We start from the raw sequence: 23,823 nt of genomic DNA, 5'->3' as shown, positions 1-23,823 counted from the left end.
AAATAACTCATTATTAAGAGAAAACTAAGGTGAACAATTTACCTATATTTTCAAGAATAAATTTATTTGGCTACAGAAATTAAATCGGCATTCAAAACAAAAAGAACACGCTATAAATAACGGAATAGAAGTGACGAAACAAGGTCTTCAATGGCATTAAAGAATAATATTTAGAAGAAAATTTGAACAATATCATGGATTTCAAACTCGCATATAAAAAGGTCGGCTAGAACCGTTTTGATTTTTACTACGCAGTAGTTACATATTCCGGATTACGGTACTGTCTCACTGTTGTAGATTAAAACAGTTCTCGAACCCTGCGTCATCATTTGTTATCACTACTGTTTTCAGTAAAATTTTCTTTTATGCTGACGATTTTATTTTATGCAATGATCGCAATTTTTCGATTGCTACGCAACAAATAAATGTAAAATTTTTTAAAAAATAAAATCCGAAACGAGTTCATAGGGCGCATATACATAAACTGTCGATGATCCTTGAACTCTATCAGAATCATGTTCTTTCACTTAAGAGCTCATTTCATTACCTATAGACTTAATAACGTTACTACAGCAAAACTCCAGTCAGATACAACGATCTGAATGGTTATTTTCACTTGAAACTTTTTATGGTTTATAAGGTATTTCTCTCGCATTCTTAGCGTGCCTTCGGGGTGTAGTGGTCTGCATGCTGGGCGCATATTCCAGAGGTTCGTGGTTCGATTCCCGGCGAAGGTGTTGCTTATTTTTCATGACTCCTGCTTCCAAAATACCTAATGGCTCTACAGTTTTTCCTATTTTTCTAGAATTCCTTCAAGTTTAAACAAAAGATTTGCTAACTCTTAAAATCATCTACGTTTAGAATGTTATGATCCACATTCTATCCGTAAAGGAAAATACTATTATGCTACTTTTCTTTTATCTTCACCCCCCCCCCACTTTTTTCTGTTTTTTAAACAAAGGATCTCTGAGACAGATATGAACCCAACTCTGAGAGAACGGAAAGACACTAAGAAAATAGTAGGCCACTATAAATGGTATTAGTGAGTATTGAACCAAGGAACATGAATGGGTTCTCTGATTTCATTCAAATTCTTTGACTCTGAGACTCAGAACAGATGACCTAACTCTATTAAAGTCAGATGCTATGATGGAAATTATCAAATTTAAAAGCAAATTTAACTGAAATAATTTGTGCGAACTGCAAATAACTTGTGCTATTCAGAGAAAGAGAAAGTAGTGAATCATGTAAGTTTCGGGCCACATATTAAATTCTTCCTTTAGGAAACGAAAATTTTGATCTTTAACGATTTGTTTTGTTTTGTAGAAATGCTGTTTAAATTATGTCTTTTGAATCTAAGCAGTGTCAGATTCTGGAAATGTCAGATCTTCTGTTCAAGAGGTTTTTTACATTCTTTGGGTTTTTTTAAGGCATGGGATATTTTTATAAAGGTTTTTGAATCTTTGCAACCATGGATAAAACTTCTCTACAATCTACATCACGTCAACAGAAAGTTACGGATTATTTGTGGACTCAGACGTTAAATATAAATTTTTCAGTATTTTTTTGTTATTCATTTGTTCACAAAGACAACATTAAAATTTAGATTTCGTTATTTATTCAAAAATTTGACATAGCCAAAACATGAAAAATTTCGTCATTTAAAATACTTCTGCAACTTTATAAGACTACAACCAGCGATTGCAAAAGTTGTAAGGATCTTAAGTTTTACTAACGTTTATTTTATTTTAAATCTTTACTATCACTTCTTATTTTCTACTTCCGGCCAGAATTAAAAGCTTTAACTTATTCATGCAAATTTGTCTTGCTAACGCCAAGTACTTAAGTTGTGGCTTTTTGCCAAGCAAGAGAGAGGAAGGAGTTATTAGAAGCAGGCCGCTTGCCATAGTAGTTTTACTCGGTTGCTGGTTGCCTTCAAGGCCAGAGGTTTAGTCCTCTTGATAATTTCAAACGTATCGTAGTGTTAACAGTTCTCTGTACTACATACGGCCTTTCTGTTAATATACGGCCAATCTTAAAGTTAGGCACTTGTTTATTAATCCAAAGTTAGTTTTAGTTAGAGTTTTAGTTAATATTTTTATATTCTTACGTTCAGACCCCAAGTGGTTGGTCTCTGTATTCCGAAGTCCGGAAATCATTGTAAAGAGAGAAAAATAAAGGGTTTCGTATACCCTTCCTGTGTACCTTGTCTACTTCCCACATTTATTGAACATAGCTTGAGTAAGCTCCCTGTTCCGAGTCAGGACAGTTCATGTTTCCAAAGCAAGTAAAGAGGAACACAAGTCCTGATAGTGGCGCCCAACGAAGAAGAATAAGCATGGCCGAGTTTCAAGAAGAACCTGTGCTGCCTGCAGAAGCGGCTCAGAATCCAGAAATGCCAGCTGCCGCCCTGGAAGGATTTGGTTACATTGTCCAGACCATGCGCGCATCGATGAAACCAGAAGCAACATTTAATGGAAACTCACCGGTAACCAGGTTTTTGGAAAAATTGGAGGACCACTTCATGATGTATTCGGTGTATGAGTTCCAGAAAGTCACCTTAGCTAACAGCGCTTTGAGGGGCCAAGCGCTTAATTGGTTCAAATGTATAGGCAGAAGTCTCTTGGGTCAAGCGGGAAGTCCCACCTATACTTACGAAAATTTCAAGACTGCCTTAGTAAAAGCCTTCCCTGTCGTAAGGGATCGTGCAAAATTAGAAACGGAACTTTTCAGCATATACCAGAAACGAATTGAAAATCTCTCAAGCTTTATTTTAAGGAAAATTCATGTCTTCAAACTCTTGTATGGAAACCGACCGGATCCTGAGATAATTCAAGTAATTTTGGAGAGGTTACTTCCCCAAGTACAAGACTTTATTGAATTAAGGAATCCGACTACACTAGAAAAGTTATTTGAGCTAGCAATCCAGTTTGAAAGTAGAAGAACGGCGGACATTGAAAGAAGACGCCAATATGAGCAACGAAACCAATTTGGTTCGCCAAGACCACAGCAAAGTCAAGCACACGGCTATGGAAGCAAAGCGAATCAGTGGGCAAGGAAACCCGAGTATCCAAAAACAGCCGGCGAACGTCGACAGTTCAATAGCAATCCAGGGAAAAGTCTTAAGGCCAGTGGAAAAAGAAGGAAAGCATGGAAAGGAAAAAACAAGATTTAAACTAAAACGGATTTCTGCTGACGGGAGGGTGCGGAAATCTGAAGGTCAAGAAAACCCCTCTTTCTTCAAGTTAAATACAGTGATAGTGAAAAATTTGACTCTTCCAAAGATTGAAGTGTTGGTGAATAACATCCCAGCCACCGAACTCCTGGATGCAGGCGCGCAGTGTTCCTGTGTGGCAGAAGATTTTTTTAGGAAGCATTTTCGTAAATACCGCATATATAATTCGGATAATACGACAGTGTTAGCTGCGCAGGGTGAAAGATGCAAGTGCATAGGTAAATCACCGCTATACGTTCGTATCAAGGACGAACAAGTAAAGATTATGTTTTGTATAGTAAAGAATCTGAAAGCACATATAATCTTAGGGATAGATTTTCTTTCAGAGGCAGAAACAACACTGGATTTTAACGAAGCGTCCCTTAAGCTGACGATGAAACCAGTTCGAGAAGAGAAAACAGAACCACCAATGTTAAACCTTGACCACCTGCCTAAGGAAGATCAACAAAAAATCCGACAAGTGGTAAGTGAATTTGCTTCGTTATTTAGTGATATTCCAGGATTTACTCAAGTTACTAAACATAGTATCGACACCGGAGATTCACTGCCATTTCGCCACAAACCATACCGGTATGATAAGAATAAAGAAAAAATTATAGAGTGGCACATTAGAGATATGTTACGTAAAAAGATCATAACGCCCATCTCAAGTAGTTATGCTAGCCCGGTTGTTTTATGTAAGAAAAACAATGACTATCCAGTAAAACATCCAAAAAGGTGGCGTTTTGCGATTGACTATCGTAAATTAAACTCCATGACTAAATATCCGGTATATCCGTTACCTATTATTGAAGAAATTCTAAGGAACATAACTTCTACCAAATACATGACGACTTTAGACTTAACGACTGGTTATTTTCAAATAGGGGTTAGACCGGAAGACGTGCCTAAGACTGCTTTTATAACCAAGTCTGGCACTTATGCATTCCTGCGTATGCCGTTTGGCCTTTCAGGGGCACCGGCAACATTTCAGCGATGTATGAACATTGTGCTAAGGCCTGTTCTTGGAAAGTCCACATTTATCTATTTAGACGATATCATTATTACTAGTGATAATCTGGACCAACATGTACAGGATTTAAGACAGGTGTTTTCATTATTAAATGAGGCCGGTCTAAAAGTTAATTTCGAAAAGTGCAAATTTGCAGCCCCTGAATTAAAATACTTAGGCTATAAAATATCTCAGAAAGGAATCGAGACGGACGAATCAAAAATAATCGCTGTGCAAAAGTATCCGCCGCCAAATACGGCGAAGAAGCTCTCTTCTTTTCTAGGACTTTGTTCATATTATAGGTCCTTTATAAAAGATTTTGCAGCTATTGCTGAACCATTGTTAAAATTAAAAAAGAAAAAGGCAAGATTCTCGTGGACAGCCGAAGCCAATAGTGCTTTCGAAAAATTAAAGCAAGCATTAACGCAAGCCCCGGTTTTGAAATTTCCTGAAAAGGATGAAAATTTAGAAATTTCAGCGGATGCTTCGGATTATGCGGTAGGAGCGGTACTTTCGCAAAATCAGCAGCCCGTGGTATTTTTTAGTAGAACTTTAAATCAAACACAAAGAAATTATTTCGCGACTGAGAGAGAGGCACTTGCAGTTCTGTTAGCAGTGCAAAAGTTCCGAGTCTATTTTGGAAGGGCGCCAATAACAGTGTATTCTGATCATGCGGCGGTAACTAGATTTTACTCAGGGAAAAACTTATCCCCAAGGTTAATAAGATGGGCACTCAAATTACAAGAGTATAATCTGGTAATCAAGCACACCCCCGGAAAGGAAAATATCGTAGCAGATGCCCTATCCAGAATAATAGATGAAGAAGGTAATACTGTAAAGGGGGCAATGCTCACAGCACGTACAATAAATTCCCGAGAAACAGTAATAACCGAACTGGGTAAGGATCCTGAGTTTAGAAACATTTATGAGTATTTAAAGGATCCTGAAAATTTTAGCCACCAAGATATTGTGGCGATAAGAAATAGGGCGGCCCATTACGAACTAATAGATGGTCTATTATTTTATACAAAAACTACAAATACCAGCAACGAATTTCGACCTGTTATCCCAGCTAGTCTTAGATTAAATATCCTGCAGGAGTTACACGACAGCCCTTTAGCTTCTCATGCTGGTATTCGAAAAACTATCCAACGCGTACGCGAAGCAGTGTATTTTCCTGAACTGCAAAAGTTAACAAGGGCGTATGTCCAGTTCTGCCCAAAATGTCAAGCAGTTAATTATATTAATTTCCGCCCGGCCGGGTTTCTAAATAGTATTAAATCCGAATTTCCAAATGAAATAATTGGCATCGATTTATTGGGCCCTTTCCCAAAAAGTCAGTTAAATGAAAGTCGGTATCTCCTTGTTATGGTTGATCATTTTAGTAAGTGGACCGAAATCGTTCCCTTAAAACGAGCCTCTGCGAAATCAGTTACTGATTCTATTTTAAATAAATATATTTTAAAATACGGGGCGCCCCTAAAACTTATATCGGATAATGGTCCTCAATTTGTAAGTAATATATTTGAAGACATGTGCCAAAAACTGGGCATACGTCATTTAAAAATGGTCCCGTATCGGCCGCAATCAAATATAGCGGAACGGGTCAATAGAAATATAGTGAAAATTATCCGTAGTTATGTTAAAAATTTTCATAAAAGCTGGGATAACTATGTCAATGAATTAGCTTTCGCCCTTAGGACCGCAAAACATGATACAACGGGCAAAACTCCTGCTGAGTTATTTTTAGGCAGAAAGATTATAACGTCGTTAGATAAATTATTTTATGTTCAACAAAGAGCCCCAGAATTTAAAATGGGTGATATAGAAAAATTAATTAATGAAGCAAAAAAGAACACTGAAGTAGCACAGAGAAAACAAAAACTTTATTACGATTTGAAACGACGGGGAGTAACTTATAAAGTAGGAGATGAAGTATTAAAAATTAAGCATTCACTTTCTTCAGCACCAGAAGATAAAACCGCCAAATTTTTTCCCCGATTTGAAGGACCATATGTCATAGAAAAAATAACTCAGGCTGTAGTGGTGTTTAAAACCAGGAATGGTGATACATGCTCCGCAAACATTGACCAGATAAAACCTTTCTATGACCGTAATAAAATGCAAATATTTAAAGATCTTTTGCAGGATCCGGCACGGCAGGGACTGCAGGCACGAGCTCCAGAGGTGGAACAACGACAAGCACAAGGGCAAGCCACTAGGAGGCAGGAGCAATTAAAAAAAAGTTTCCCCGTTGGAAAATTGAAGGTAACAAGAAAAAGAAGCCGTTCCACCGACCAGAAAAGAGAGCGCAAGACCACCCCAGAATGAAGAAGGGAGAAGTACGACGAATGCAAAGAGAGCCAGGAGAAATAACGGCAACTATAACCCGGCTCCCAAACGGAAGATCTACCCATCGGACAGGAGTCTACGCAGCAAAGGTCGACGAATTGCGGAAGGAACACCAGCTGCGGAGGCAAAGAAACAAGGAAAATTTGAACAGCCAGCAACGAGATCCAAGCAGGAACGAGAGAGAAGTGTCCCGGTTCCGTCAAGACCAGCTGCCATCAAACGGCCAAGACCACAGGCAGAGGCGAAAAAGAAGGTCTTCAAGGGTGACCGAACTGGAAGGAAAAGAAAGCTCATAGAGGAAGGTAATGAAGGGCGAGCCCGCACAAGAAGGAAGATAAACCAAACGCTAATCTTCGCCACCTTCCAGGACTGGGCAGAAAAAAGAATGTCCGAATATCACAAAGATAAGTAAAACTTTATGTTACTTTGCAACTTTAAGTTAATCTTTCATTCTTACTGCAAGTGGCAGAATTCAAGACGTTTTACCTCATGTGAGGTCTACCTTTATCGCCAAAAAGGCGAGAAATGAGTTGTTACCTATTTTTGTATTATGTTTTTCAATTACTCACGAGTAAAACTAAAATTAATATATAATAGGAATGTGTAAATACTTGAATATTGTAAAAGTTATTGTATAAAATTTTATTTAAAAGATTCTGGCAAGAAAGAAGTTTTAGTCTGAAAGACTTTTGAAATGTAGTATTTCAATGTAGAAGAATTGGCACTTGCTTGGAAAAGAATAGAAGTTAACAATGTGCTACTAATGTATGTTTTAAAATGCGTAAAATTAACGGCATCTTAATATGTTCTTATATACAATGTGAACTGTTATTTTAAGCGTTAAGAAATACTGTGATATGTTAAAAGTGAAAGTAATGCAAAAAAAATTTTAACTTATTCGTGTGACTGTAAAAAGAGAAAATTATTGTGAATATGTGTTAAAGGTTGAATGAATGTAGTTAGGCTCTCTGACGCTACACTTCAGAGTTAGCCACTTTCAGAATAGTACCTCGGGGTTTAGAGATGAATATAAGGTGTGTTATGAGGTCTTGTTATGTTGAATTTTAACACGTTAGTGTTTTGATTTCAGTCGGTAGTGTTGAACACTTGTACATGAACACATTCGTGTTTGGTGTTTTCTTTTACAACACATGTCAGAAGCACGGGGAGATAATTAAATAAAGTCATGAATGAAATAAGAATGTTAAGAGAAATAGAAATATTCATGTTACTTCCCATTTAATTGTGTAACATTTCATTTAACTAGTTTTCCTTCCAGCTCTGGAAGGAACCAGATTTCAACTAAAAGCTTCTGTTTAGATGCAGTACAGATGAAAAGTAATTGTCCATGGAATTGATAATGTAAAAAACGATTTTTTTTTAATTTCTAGTTTCTAGTGAGAAATGTTTGTAAAAGATTGGCCTCGCGTTAGATTCTAGAGCTAAAAGTTTTCAACAAGGTCGTTTTAGACCTCAGTTTCAAACTAATTAACTCTGGCGGAAAGTATGTAAGGATCTTAAGTTTTACTCACGTTTATTTTATTTTAAATCTTATTCTACTTCCGCTTCTTATTTTCTTCACTTCTTATTTTCTACTTCCGGCCAGAATTAAAAGCTTTAATTTATTTATGCAAATTTGTCTTGCGAACACCAAGTACTTAAGTTGTGGCTTTTTGCGAAGCAAGAGAGAGGAAGGAGTTAGTAGAAGCAGGCCGTTTGCCTTAGCAGTTTTACTCGGTTGCTGGTTGCCTTCATGGCCAGAGGTTTAATCCTCTTGATAATTTTAAACGTATCGTAGTGTTAACAGTTCTCTGTACTACATACGGCCTTTCTGTTAATATACGGCCAATCTTCAAGTAGCCACTTGTTTATTAATCCAAAGTTAGTTTAGTTAGAATTTAGTTAATATTTTTATATTCTTACGTTCAGACCACAAGTGGTTGTTCTCTGTATTCCGAAGTCCGGAAATCATTGTAAAGAGAGAAAAATAAAGGGTTTCGTATACCCTTCCTGAGTACCTTGTCTACTTCCCACATTTATTGAACATAGCTTTAGTAAGCTCCCTGTTCCGAGTCAGGTCATTGAATGTTCCCCAAGCAAGTAAGGAGGAACACTGAACCTGATGAAGTAAGGGCCGGGAGGTATTATATATGTATAATTTTATTACTTGCCGACTGCAGTATAAACTGCAGTAAAAAGTAAAGAGTTGCACAACTAGATGTTATAACATTTCCATATACAAAATTTCAACGTTCTATGACTAATCATTTTTGAGTTACTCAAGATACATACGTAACTACGTACGTTGAGTTACGCAAGATAACTACGTACAGACGTCACGAAAAATTCCATTTTACAATACGTTTTGGAGAAAAGAGTTTTTAACTCTCTCCGCACACACAGATGTCATGCAAAAAAATATTCAAAATAAATTTGGGAACGGTCAAAATGGATATTTCCGTTGAAATATGATACCTGAAATTTTGGGGGATTATATTGCTTCCTTAGCTTCGTAAATGAAATAAAAATACCGAACAGTTATTCAAAAATTAATATTTAGTATATTAAATTACTAAAGAATTAATAATTAATAGCATAAAACTCTAACCATCAGGACTCCGATTATCCGGAATTTTTCTGCAAGTTGCCTTCATGAAAATGCATAGATTATTTCTCAAATCCATTTCCGTTCGTGCTCAGGGAACGAATTCATTAGAGAGAAAACTAAATTAGAAAACTTTCTTAGAACGTTTGATTTGTGTAATGAGCCTACCGCTACTTGAAATTGCTCCATACTGGGAGAGAAACTCCCAATTAAATCAACAGCCCCGTCCAATTTACGTGCTTTACCCTGAGGTTGCGAAACGTAATCTGATATTTTACTTGTATGAGGCGTTTGGTGATGAATTTTTACGTGTAACAGCTGTGGCTTTATTTTTGATAGCCGAGAACTAAGATTTTGCTACACCCACAAAACCACATGCCAGTCTTCTAATATTTTTTAACAGCTTATGACATACGTGTCTCCAGGTTTTAGTGAAATTTAGCACTTTAGTTTGCCATTTATAAACTTAATTTAAAATATATAAAATATGTATGACACGGTTTGCTTCTGTCAAGGCAAAGGTACGTGATAATTTACGATACAATACTCATGTGATAATTTTACAGTTATTAAACGTTATTTAGTTTTGGTAACGTTTTATATTGCGAAGTAGGTAAGCAGTTTCTTAGCATTGATATCATCCTAGTTCAAATCTTAGGTTATTAGCATGAAAACGCATAGAGAAATAAGCAACATAGAAAATAAAACGTACCAGTTTAGCTTAAACATTAATTTTATATCCGTATAAATGAGGAAACTATTTTAAAAACCCTTTCAAGTTCGTGTAATTCAGGGTTTCTTAAACTTTTTCTGTCGCGACCCCTTTTTATCACTGAGATTTTTTCGCGACCCCCAGGCCCCATAATATTTACAAATATTTTGTGGGCCCCATTGCGCAAATCCGACATACGCGTGAGTGAAACTGTCAGTTTTTTCATTGTACTATTGCAGTTTTAAGTCATTAACTTTAATTTCTAATTTTAAGACATAGAACAATGTGAAAATTTTACATAAGTAACAGACGAAATGACAGGGTTACGTACAAAGTAAAGAAAATGAACGTTTATATTATAAACAGAATGCGCTGAAACGTTTTCGTTTTTTCCTTTGTATTGTTTAATCTTTATCTATTTTCAGATACATTGTGTAAAAATATTTCGTAATTGTAAAATTATTATAATAACTTAAAGAAATATCAAAACTGATAAAATCTTTGGCGACCCCTATGCTACAGGTCTCGCGATCCCGTTGGGGGTCGCGACCGACAGTTTAAGAAATCCTGGTGTAATTTAAAGGAATTTCTCAAACTATAATTGCTTGCGAGCACATTCTGAAAGCAGCTGACGGGTTCATTTTTCTCCCTAATCAAAATGAAGGATTTTTTAGACTAAATTAAAAATTTTTCTTTTCTAAATATTTACAAGCATTAATAATAACGAGACAAAAATTCCAATTTACATTTAGGCCAACCAGCGGCAGAGCGGTAAAGACGCTGAACACTGGTATTTCGGTTCGAGGTTCGAATCCCGCGAACGGGCTGGTTGCATGGGTGTTTTCGTGGTTTTCCCCATGTGTGACGTGTATACGAGTCAGTTTCCCTTAAAAGGTCCTCCACGAAGGCATCCCTTCCCTTAGGTAGGTAGCCCTCGAGGCTTTGCCGTAATTGAATAACCTAACCAATTTATATTTATTTTCTGTCTGAAATCTAAAGATTGGTTTCTGTAAGAAATTTCTGCTGGTTGCAACTTTGTAATTCAAATGTATTGATAGCTAAATATTAAATTTTCAGACTGACATTTATTTCAAATAATTCTAATACGCTGAATTAACCACTAAAGAAATTTTAACAAAGCTTAAATTGCACCGGAGCCTGGCACAGGTGTTAATTTCTGAGACAAATCTCATTTTTAATCTAAGCGTACCGAAGCCCTAAATAAGAAGACTCCGGCACTTTTTTGCAATACAAATGAAGCAAAATTTCAACAGAAAATTCTTTTGACTTCAAAAATTTCACTAAGAATTGAATTAAATTAAAAATCGGTTCTAATTTTTGATTGCATGCCCCTCTTTCCCTGGGAAACCAACCGTCGGACAGAAATTCAGACTTTTAAGGAAAGAAAAACCTTCCCATGTCAAAGTTTAAGCTGCAGAAATTGCAATTTATTTATGACAGCGGATGAATTTTTTGTTTCAACGTTAGTAGCTTTCCGGGAAAAGAGCACCTGCAGATTTTTTGGAACGCTATAACAGGGAACAAAAATCGTCACTCGTTAATTTGTTCTAAGCTAATCATCGGATTCGGAGAAATCCTACCCCGTCACATTCTTTGTGAGCAGGGGAATGTGGTCCGAAAGTGCTGGACTTTTCTGTCTTTGTTTGCATATCTACGCATCCTCAGTTAAAATTTTCTCCATACTCTGGTACACTTGATAAAATTTTCTTTATTCTCACTGGTGACGATTTAACTGTTTTAACCTTCATTGGTGTGCTGGAAAGGTTTGGTTTATCTTTGTTTCTCTGATCCGTTGTATTATTACCGTACATTCAAGAGTTAAATTCAACTAAGCCCTGTTGAGTTAATTTGGAATTCCAGCCGGAGCCAAAATTAGAAGATGTCCAGTATTTTATTATGTTATTTAACAATCTACCATTAATAATTTATTAAATTTTTATTTATCATTATGTTTAATCGAATTTTAACTTTAATTATTATAATTATTAATTATTTTACTATTACTAATATATCATAATTATTATTATTACTATTTTACTTTCCTGACAATCTTCTATAGGGCTTCGGCACATCTAACTTTAGAAATTAAGTCCTCACTAAACTAAAAGTAAAAATAAGCAGATTTAATAAACTTTTCAAATGGGACGAAATTAGACAATAAATAATGACAACCTGTTATTTTTCTTCTATTTATTTTCTATAATTTTCACCTACAACATCTCGCGGTGTTTCGATTTTGATAAAGTTTTGTAACCTTGGAAAAAAATTGCTAGAAATTATCATGATTAATATTGTAAATGCTCAACAGTTTATACTTTTAAGTTTATTAATTTTCAAGTGCGGGAAAAAAAACTCTTCACATATTCCCAAACAAAGTGATTATTCTTATTGCAAAAATTTGCAGGTAAAGATATTTTCCGACATCTTTGACAAGTCCCAGAAAAGGTTAATCTAATCTATACATTCCAAATTTTTAATACGAAAGTGTAAACTAATTATCTTCACTGATGCTTTTTCTGAAGCGTTACTCGTTCTTAATGACAATAAAAATAAGGCAAAATTGGACTTAAAAATCATTAACATTTAAACCTTTCTTCAAAGTCTTGTCATGGTAATGTTAATTAACTTACGGAAAATGTATTCGCTCGCCGCGTAAAATTACTTCGAGGGCTACATTCGAGGGCTACTTCGAGGGCTATACCAGCTACTAGAAACCATTGATTTAGATGATTTCACTCCCCGGGAAGCATATAAGCAAAATGTACACTGCTAGGACAACGGCTTAAGTTTGGCCAATGACAATCCAGATAAGGGTCACCTTTAACTCCGCCCACATGAATGATGTCACATTTCTGACGTTTATTTACATTCTGCTCTTCGGTGTTACGAATGAATGAACTGCAATGTAAATTTGTTCTAGTGATACTATTTTTTAAATTTTCCTTTAAAGTATTATTTGCTTACTTCCAGAAGGAATATAAATTTATGTCTCAAACTTTACAAAATTTCTCTCTATATTGCGTGTGTGTATATATATATATATATATTTGTATATATATGTTTGAGTGTGTATACACATACATATATTTCCAATATATAATCATATGTGAATTATATCTATCAATATGTGTGTATGTATATAAATATGAGTGATCGTGCGTGTATTCATTTTTCAGAATGTCAGATTTCTAGCAAATAATCTAAAAAGCTTTTTTCTCTTAATTTTTTACATTCATTTTTTTTAAATAATTAAGATGATTGTATTCCTATTTAATATTTCTGCACAACTTGATTTATCACTTAAGGATGCATTTATTTAATTTTGGATAAAGTGGGATGTGAATTCCAGTAGCATATGATTTTTAATAAAAGAATAATTTCTCTAAAGAAGCTTTTGTTTGTTTTATTTTTTAATTCCTTTAAAAGAAAATTACTTAATAATATTAGAAATAATTAATCTATTACTCCTTATACATGTCTTAAATATGGTTAACAGAAAATTTTCATTCAATAGCTTTATAAATTTATTTTATGCTGTATTTTAATTTAATAAGAACTAGTGTTGATAAGTGAATTTCCATCGCTTTCTTTATACATTTAGTTTAGAATTCAGTTTTCAGTGCATGTACCCAACAGTAGCTGAGCAATAAAGTGACTGGAAGGCTGATAGTTCGATCTGAGTTTGATTCCAGGTGGACAGGCTGGCTGCATGAGAACTAACCTGGTTTTCCACAATTGTATTATGGATATGAGAATTTTTCCCCTTAGAAAATCCTCCACAAAGATATATCTTCCACATAGACCTTGCATGCTTTCCGTAATCAAATAAACCAAACCAAACCAACCCTCCAAACAAAACAGCTGATCAAAAGAAATTCTTCATATCTGCCAAGCAAATGACATTTATTAATGTAATAAGTCATCATACACACTAAATCGAACTCGGAAGTTATTATTAATTATGCTCACAGAAACAGAGTACTTAATACCAGATTTTGTTGATTAATTTACATTTTTAGAAATATTTGAATAAATTTCTGACCTTTAATAAATACAGCGAACCCTCTCTAAGGTGACCACCAGCAGTTCTACATGATATTAATTTTGTGTAGAGCTTATCATCTCAAAGAGAAGATGTTCGGTACCAGAATTTGTTTGTATATTGAGGAGAAGTAGTCAGTTTCAAAGGTGATCACAAAGAAAAGGTTTCCACAAAAGCATCCGTGCAGCCAGCCTGTTTGCAGGATTCGAACCTCAGACCGAACTACAAGTGTTCAGCGACTCGCCACTGGTGGGCCTCTTTCTTTGCAGGGAAGGAAGTGTTTTCTAAGTGTAGGACATAACATATCATTTCTAAGTGTAGGACATAAATAGTCCATGTTAAGATTTGATCTAGGAAATGAATAATGTTGAAGCTGAAATTAAAATTATATAAATTTGAATACCGTGCATGTAATATTAATCTCAAATTTAGTTTCCTGTGATGTGATTTTTTTTTAATGTAAAGATCAGGCTCTGGTATATTGAAATATATATATAAACTTTAAATATAGCATGAAGTCTTATATTTGAGTATAATACTGAAATATGTTAAAACATATGAGAAAATAAATATATGTTTTCTTCATATGTTATGAAATATTCATCCCTTACTTAAGGGAACGTGAAGTTACCCAGTTTCAAATCCACCACAAAAATGTATGATAGTCACAAGTTTGACAAAAGATCCTTTGCTCAAATGATAAAAGGCTTTGGAGAACATAGATGCAAATTAGAAATGTGCGCTAAATACGAGGTCATTGACATCCACAAAAGTGCACTGTATTAATTTTAATACTGTTTTAGGTTCTTAAATATTATCCCTTTGACCGGCCAAGTAGCATGATTTAGTGCCAATTATGGATGACTGTACCCTTTAGTAATTTCATAGAAATAATTGGCGCTTGGTTATCATAGCCCAAATTTCTACAAATGATCGGTGGGATAATACATAAGTATCCTAATTTATATTGACATGAATGAAAACAAAATTTTTTATCATATACCTTTCTACTAAAAAATTTTTTTGCCCTTCGTTTGGTTTGGTTTGGTTTATATAATTATGCAAAGCACTCGAGTGCTATCTGCTTAATAGGAGGGATGCTTTCGTGGAGGACTTTCAAAGAGAAATGGGCTCTTATACACATTACATATGCCGAAAACCATGAAAACACCCACGCAGCCAGCGCATTCGGCACCATTTGTGCCCTGGACTGAATATCTAGTAGTCAGAGACTTTACCACTCGGGTGCTGGTGGTCTGGCCCTCGGTCTTATTAAACTAAAATTTATCTATATTTATAAAGGGCCTATCAGAAAAATGCATACACTTTAATATTAAAAGAAAATTCTTGTGCTTTAGTATTGAACTTAATTATAAGTTAATTAAATCATAAATATCAGACACTAGGCTAGGTTTAATATAATATTCATCAATATGTACTTTACAGTTACTTAGATTGCTCAAAGTTTTATAGCGGTAACCATTAACAGCTAGACAAATAGCACAATACTGAGCAGTTATTTGAATAATGTTTAGTCGATATGTCTGAGAGAACTGCTGCGCATTCTGCCATAATTTTTTTTATGAAGCCTAACTGATTTCTTGTACTACACAACATCACTCAAATTCCTCCAAATCCATTTTGGTTCATTGTCGTGTCACATGTATGTGAGAGTACCAACATGTTAAGGAAATATCATACTACATATTATAAAGATAATTCAACTTTGAAACCAATATATAGATATCATCTGTTAAAGTCTATATGTATTTTCTGACAGATTCTGTATGTAAAGTTGTACTTTTCATTAGTCTAACCTATTAATAAACTTAGGGGTATTACTGTACAGAATATCTATGAAACTGAACTGATAAATTTTTATATCTGCACATTTGTTTGCTTTTCACATATATTTTAATAGTTTTATTTTTTATGTTGCTTTACATGACGTCAATTTAAACATAAGAAAGCAGAGAACAAAAGAAATTCACACTGAAACTAAATTTAAAATTAGTCTGAAGATTACTGATGTAAAATAAATAGTGGCTAATTTAACAAAATTACATAAGAGGGCAAATAAATAATTAGCATGTTCAGATATTTATTATAAATAAAAATACACATATTACAATGTTATTAATTTATTACTTGCAACCAACTCAGCAGAACTCGTCAAATTTTTAAAATGTGCCCCACTCTGGCAACTATGCTCATAACAATCCTTTAATAGGGCAATGTCGTCGTTTTTGTATACATTCTTTTTGTTGTATTTCAAGTTTCAACATTTTTTTTATGAACAAATTGTGATATTTTTTGCCTTAATTTTAAAATATGCGCTTTGGAATTTATCAACAATGGAAAAAACTACAGTGAGAATTCTACAGGAATACAAAATTTTGCCAAAACATTTTTAAAAGAAACAAAAAGAAAATGTATTTGGTAGATAGCCAATGCTGCTGAGGTTTATGCGATGCTGTCTCTGAAATTCTTTAATTTTTTTTTTTTTTTTTTTTTTTTTTTTTCAAGTAAAAACAAACCGCTTGGGAAAAAGAATAGGGCAAAACAATTACAGAAAGATTTGGAGATGAACGTGTTTGATTTCCTTATTTAATAATTAAAATTTATATTTCAAATTGCTAAAATATGTTTTCTTTTCATCATTTGATAATGTTAGCCAACTTATGATAGATATTAATAATTTGGGTATCTGTTTAGAAAAAGTTGTGAAAACCATCATGTTGCATCCAATGAATAACTTTTACATTTTCGTGTGTTAAATCCAAATTGAGCCAAGGTGGTTATGTTAATACGTAAGTCTCATTAATTTTATAGGCAATACACTATATTCTTTTATATACTGTAATATTTAGTTTGCGCTGAAATTATGTAGTGACAATTTTATTCAAGAGAGAAAGTTTTCAGTATTACAAGTTTACATTTTGGTTAACTTTTTTTATATGATAAAAAGCAGCACATTAAAAACTTTAAGACGAATATTTTGGAGTTTTTAAATTTTGCAACAGTACTAAGTATTATACGAGGGTTGGAACTTTAATAGTGGCAACTATTTATTTACAAGGAATATAAAAGTGATTCATGTCACCATGTTTTACATTATTAATTATTTTACTATTACTACTATATCATAATTATTATTATTATTACTATTTTACTTTCCTGACAATCTTCTATAGGGCTTCGGCACATCTAACTTTAGAAATTAAGTCCTCACTAAACTAAAAGTAAAAATAAGCAGATTCAATAAACTTTTCAAATGGGACGAAATTAGACAATAAATAATGACAACCTGTTATTTTTCTTCTATTTATTTTCTATAATTTTCACCTACAACATCTCGCGGTGTTTTGATTTTGATAAAGTTTTGAAACCTTGGAAAAAAATTGCTAGAAATTATCATGATTAATATTGTAAATGCTCAACAGTTTATACTTTTAAGCTTATAAATTTTCAAGTGCGAAAAAAAAAACTATTCACATATTCCCAAAGTGATTATTCTTATTTCAAAAATTTGCAGGTAAAGATATTTTTCGACATCTTTGACAAGTCCCAGAAAAGGTTAATCTAATCTATACCTTCCAAATTTTTAATACTAAAGTGTAAACTAATTATCTCCACTGATTCTTTTTCTGAAGCGTTACTCGTTCTTAATGACAATAAAAATAAGGTAAAATTGGACTTAAAAATCATTAACATCTAAACCTTTCTTCAAAGTCTTGTCATGGTAATGTTAATTAACTTACGGAAAATGTGTTCGCGCGCCGCGTAAAATTACTTCGAGGGCTACATCAGTTACTAGAAACCATTGATTTAGATGATTTCACTCCCCGGGAAATTTCCTGAGGCGCCGGTGGCTGTCTCGTCATCAGATATCGATTTAGATTAGGACGATTTCAGAACGATGCCCCATCATAAAAAAAACCAGCACCTTTCTGCCAGTCGGCGATCATTCATCAAGACAAAAGCCATCATAAAAGTGTTCTGGCATAAAAGTACCGGCACAACGAAGAAAAGATCTTTTACCAAGTCATAAAGGATGGCCATTGACTTAGCATATATCCTTTCAGTATCTAGACGTCCTGGCAGATGCTATCTGCTCTACTCCCAAAAAACGTTGCTTTAATTATAAATTAAACTTTATAATGGTGTCGGTTTTATAAGGGTGCAGGCACATTTATACCAGAGCATTCTCGGCAAACAATGACCCGCTTTTTTATAAATAGGCCAGCACCTTTCTGAAAGTCGGCAACCATTCATCAAGACAGAGGTTTATAGTGGAGATTTCGCGAAAGGAGAAACCATTATAAAAATATAGCACTTTGGTGGAAGTTGCTTACTCAATATTATAAAATGAACTTTCTAAAGGTGCTGCCACTTTTACACATATCGGTGACTATTCTCTAAAATAAAGACCTTTACATGAGCATCTCGGAATTTGACGAAAATTGCATGCTTAATATAGTGTACTCAGTGACGTAGCTAGAACTTTAGCCGCCCAGGTGGTCTCTGAATTTGCCGCCTCCATCTGCCCATAGTTAAAGTACACACAGGTCTTAAATTTGTTTGACGTTTACTAAATTTGTACTTCTCAGATTTTGAGCAAAGTGATAGTTCCAGCCTAAACCTTAAGATCAGCTGCGGTAGTTTCTTAAACAAGTGAACCGTAAAATCAGGTTTTAAAGGAAGGTTTCGCCACCGCAAATATCGTCCTTGCAAACAGTTCGCATTGGCGTATTTAATCATATTTTGTCAAACGATTTTTGACATTTGACAGAAAGGTACTTGCTTTAGAACACTGTGTTGTTAAATTTGTAAAAACATGTCGTTATCGTTAAGTACAATGTGTCTAAAATGGAACTAAACGGTACCAGATTAGAATCATCATTTACTTCCATTTCTGTTGCAAAAAATCAGCAACAGAATGTAGCCAAATCATGTAAACAGCTTCAGGTACTAATGTTGTATCATATGACACTATGGTGGTTTGGTACCGAAAGTTAAAAAGTCTGATGCGTACACCACATGACTTCCTTGTACGGAATGTTAAATTATACGCATTTTTTCTTGCATTTTATTTAAACTTATTAGATTGAATTAAACCTACTTCGCCGACAGCTTATAAACCACAATAGAATAACTGTATTCTTTAAAATTCACTTTGTTTACCATAGCGACACTCTGGCGCTAGGTTTACTTAACAGTATTATATTTCGTTAATATTATAACTCAGAATGCACAAAATTTATATCATTTAAAGAATTATCTAATCTTTGCCACATGTTCTATTCAAATACTATAATAAAGCTAGAACTATGTATAAAAGAAATTAAGCAAACAAAACAAAAAAGAAATACAGTTTTCCACAGAAGATTGAGTATTTCTCATTCAATTAATTCAGTTTTCACTTCGCGACAAGGCAAAAATACATAAAAACTCAAAATATCTGTATTAAAAATTACGAAGTAAATCTTAAACGCTTATTTCCTCGAAAAAATTCCAGAAAGGATTAAGCATGATTTAAATAATAAATGATGGCGTTATCTTTGTTGTTGCGAAGCTAAGTTTCTCTAGATTGGCAACAAATCCACTACTCAGCTGTTTCAAATGTAAACAAGAGCAATGGCCGCCATCAAATTAGGCTTAGCGGCACTTAAACAATTTTAAAATTGTTGATAATTCTAAAAATATTGTATACAGATTTACTAAAGGCATAAAACCCTTAACCGGAAGATAAAAGCAACATAATTCAATCATTTTTAAAGCAAAAAATGTACAATTTACAAATATATAAGAGTAAAGAAACTGGGATCACTGAGCCGGGTAACAGAGTGGATATATTTTAAAATATATTTATATACGTTTGTTGAGGCCGATTGCAACCAAAATACGAGGTGCACATCTACATGTTATAGCAGTCCTATATACAAAATTTCAACGTTCTGAGGCTACTCGTTTTTGAGTTATGAGAGATACGTACGTACATACGTTCGTACAGACGCCACGAAAAATTCTCTTCAGAATTCATTTTAAAGCAGTTTTTAGTTTTATTGGAGGAAAAGAGTCTTTTATTCTGTCCTTACGTACAGATATCACGCAAAAACATCGTTAAATTATTTTCGAAAGCGGTCAAAGTGGATATTTTCGTTGAAATATGCTGCCTGAAGCTTTTCGCGATTACAATACTTCCTTTTTACTTCGTACAAGGAAGTAAAAACAAGGACTATGACATTCAAGAAGCAGGGCGCTCGGGCCGGCCTATTGATGCTGATGAGACCCGCCTGCGAGAACTACTGGAAGAAGATCAATATGCAATCACTCGAGAGCTTGTTAAGGAGTTAGACATTAGTGCCATGTCCATTAGGCTCCGTTCTGACAGGGGTATAAATGTCATAACTCGTTTAAGCCGAGCTATGTTGCTAGGTAACCAAACCTTGCTGTGTCACAAAACTGGCTTATGGATTTTCGCACAAAGTTCGAAGTTTCCAACTTTACCCCGACTTGATATAAGAGTTAGCAAATCAAAGCGAACGCGAGAAAACTGAACTTTAAAACAGAGCGGGAAAGCTGTAGACACATCCACGCATGCGTAAAGTTATATTCCCTAATTGGCTACTGCTTACACCCTCTCTTGCAATTGCGAACGGAACTCCCGCGTTTTATACCTTATAACTAATCTTCTATGACATTTATGTCACCAACTGAACGCAGCTTTAGTCGCGTTATGCATCGCATAAACTTGACGTACAAGTTCAATCGCTGGATGACGAATGAACTGCTTCAAGCAGATAAGCATAGACATACTCGTAAACAACTAATGAGCGTCTTCAATTATTGAAAACTCTGGTCGAGAAAGGACTTAGAGATGACTATCTGCTAAAAGATAATGTGTTGTATCTGGAGGAGAGACTTCGGAACCGTTGTGCCGGAAGCGATGGAATTCGAGATCATCCGTGGCATACATAACAAAGGACACTTTGCTGTATAAAAGACAGAAGATCTGTTGAAAAGAGATTTTCATATTTCGAATGCTACAAAGAAAATAGAGCACGTTATAATGAACTGTGTCGAGTGCATCCTCTGTAATCAAAAGTGAGGCAAAGCAGAAGGTCTATTGAACCCAATCCCAAAGGACAATGTTCCGTTAAGCACATATCACATAGATTTTGTAGGACCCCTTGTAAGGATCTTAAGTTTTACTAACGTTTATTTTATTTTAAATCTTTACTATCACTTCTTATTTTCTACTTCCGGCCAGAATTATAAGCGTGAAGGAGTTTATGCAAAGTTGTCTGGCGAACGCCAAGTATTTAAGTGTGGCCTTTTTGCCAAGCAGAAGAGAGGAAGCCGTGAGTTCGAAGCAGGCCGCTTACCTTAGAAGTTACGCAGTTGCTACTTTGCCTTCCAGGCCAGAGGTTTTAATCCTCTTGATAAATTAAACGTATTGTAGTGTTCACAGTCTCTGTGCTACATACGCTTTCTGTTATTATAAGGCCAATCTTATTCTAAAGTTAAATTAGAGTTTAGTTTTATTTTGATATCTTTTAAGTTAGACCCCGAGTGGAGGGTCATTGTATTCCGAAGTACGGAAGTCATTGTACATAAAGAAAAAATAAAGGGTTTTGTATACCCTTCGTCTGTATCCTGTCTACTTACTACAATTAGTGAACATAGCTTTAGTAAGCTCTCTGTTCTAGTCAGGTCATTGTATGTTTCCGAAGAAGGTTAGAAGAAACATTGAACCTGATACCCTGACATCTACAGATAAGAGATACCGACATATATTTACAGTGGTAGATGCTTTTACAAAATTTGTCTGGTTTTACCCAGTCAAGACAACATCAACGGCAGAAGCTGTACAGAAACTAAAAATCCAACAAGCTGTCTTCGGAAATCCTTCAAGAATTATCGCTGACAAAGGATCTGCTTTCACTTCAAAGGACAAATACTGTAAAGATGAAGGAATTCAGCACATACAAATCACAACAGGCGTTCCAAGAGCAACGGCCAGATCGAAAGAATTCATGGAACCCTTATCCCAGTGCTTGCAAAACTGTCAGTAGATGATCCTGCCAAATGGTTCAAATTTGTGCCTGACGTCCAAAGAATCATCAACAGCACCGTCAGTAGATCAACGAAATTCACTCCTTTCGAGCTTATGACAGGCGTGAAAAGGAAAAATAAGGCATGTTCATGCGATGCGTGCGTTGTTATACAACAATTTCAAATTAACTAGAAGTGGACTGTACTAAATATTTTATTCGACAACTTTAATCAAATGCGTGCCATCTTTCAAGCGATGACTTACTACTAACAACAACAGCAATAAAAAATAAAACTGAGTAAGCGTTTACAGGGTTGCTGTAATGAACATCTGCGCCATGCAAGGCGCCAAGAAGAGAAAAAATGACGTAATCTTACAGTTAAATAGTCTTAATGACTTAACATACCCCCCGGCATTGAAGGGTTACTTCAATAATTTCGTGCGATAATACTCATAATAACCTACAAAATTGTACAATTACTACCTTATACAATAAAGCAATACGAATAACATCTCTTAATTCAATATAATAATATTCAATTTTCAATACAAATTTTTGTGCACAATACAATTTACAATACAAGTTTTAATAATAATAAGCTAACACTTAACTAACTTAGGAAGCTTCTTCTTGGGGTAAAATTGCAATTTTTGTAATTCCACGCTTAATGATGCCCTTTGCTGTCTGTATTTCTACTACTCTAACCTTACCGTCAACTCCAGGAAAAATTCTTGTAATGCGCCCTAACACCCATCTACAGACAGGAAGCTCATCCTCCTTAACTAGTACTAGCATACCTATTTTAATATTCGTTTGTTCTACCTTCCATTTTGAACGCTGTTGTATTGTGTTTAAATAGTCCCTATGCCAACGATTCCATATCAACTGGACAAATCTGGTAGTTCGTTTCCATCTTGAGAGTCTGTTTTCAGGTATATCAATTAATTCGGGTTCTACTACAGCATTCAAGGGCCTTCCAATGAGAAAATGACCTGGTGTTAATGCCTCTAAATCATTTACATCGGAAGATAAGGGAGTAATAGGGCGAGAATTTAAAACAGACTCTATCTGAGTTACTACAGTTAATAACTCCTCGAAAGTCAACCTTGCATTACCTACAATCCGCTTTAAGTGATATTTCACGGATTTTATTCCAGATTCCCATAGTCCACCAAAATTAGGTGTCCGTGGGGGAATAAACTTCCATACTATTCCTTCTTCACCTAAATAATCTGCTAATTTTTTGTCAGGATTTCTAATTAAATTGTTAATTCTTTGCAATTCGGCATTTGCGCCAACGAAGTTTTTTGCGTTGTCTGAGAAAATGATTGAGCATTTTCCGCGCCTAGCAATAAATCTCTTTAAGGTGGCAATAAATGCGTCAGTGGTGAGATCACTCACTAGTTCGAGATGCACTGCCTTTGTTATAAGGCAAATGAAAAGAGCTAAATATACCTTATGAAGAGTTCCTTTCCTCTGTCCCTTGTACCTAATAAAAAATGGACCGCAAAAATCGGTTCCGACATGATTAAAGGGTGAGCTTGGATTTACGCGTTCTGCAGGTAATGACCCCATAATTTGTTCGATAGTGACTGGTTTATTTTTACTACAAATTATACATTCATGGGTAATCTTTCTAGTTAAATTCCTACCTTGTAATGGCCAAAATTTCTGTCTCATAAAACACAATAATGCTTGCGAACCTACGTGTAAATATTTCTGATGATAATGCTCAGCAATCAGCTTAGTTAGTTTGCCTTTAACAGGCAAAATTATTTGATGTTTTTGTGAAAACATTACATTGG

At 34.7% G+C, this 23,823-nt stretch overlaps 1 protein-coding gene across 1 annotated transcript in view; it reads left to right on the top strand.

Moving 5' to 3' along the window:
* Positions 1–9,594: 9,594 nt before the first annotated feature.
* Positions 9,595–23,823, top strand: part of LOC118204049 (arf-GAP domain and FG repeat-containing protein 1-like) — a 91,136-nt gene continuing 76,907 nt past the window's right edge. Inside the window, exon 1 of the mRNA XM_085818949.1 lies at positions 9,595–9,704. The gene's annotated coding sequence lies outside the window, so the exon portion shown is untranslated. The remainder of the gene's footprint in view (positions 9,705–23,823) is intronic.

The sequence above is a fragment of the Stegodyphus dumicola genome, chromosome 1 (genome assembly GCF_044657685.1).
Source record: "Stegodyphus dumicola isolate Sdum_Otavi_A_Nest chromosome 1, ASM4465768v1".
Taxonomy (NCBI): domain Eukaryota; kingdom Metazoa; phylum Arthropoda; class Arachnida; order Araneae; family Eresidae; genus Stegodyphus; species Stegodyphus dumicola.
Note: the sequence above shows the minus strand (reverse complement) of the source record. Positions and strands in the feature narration are given on the sequence as shown.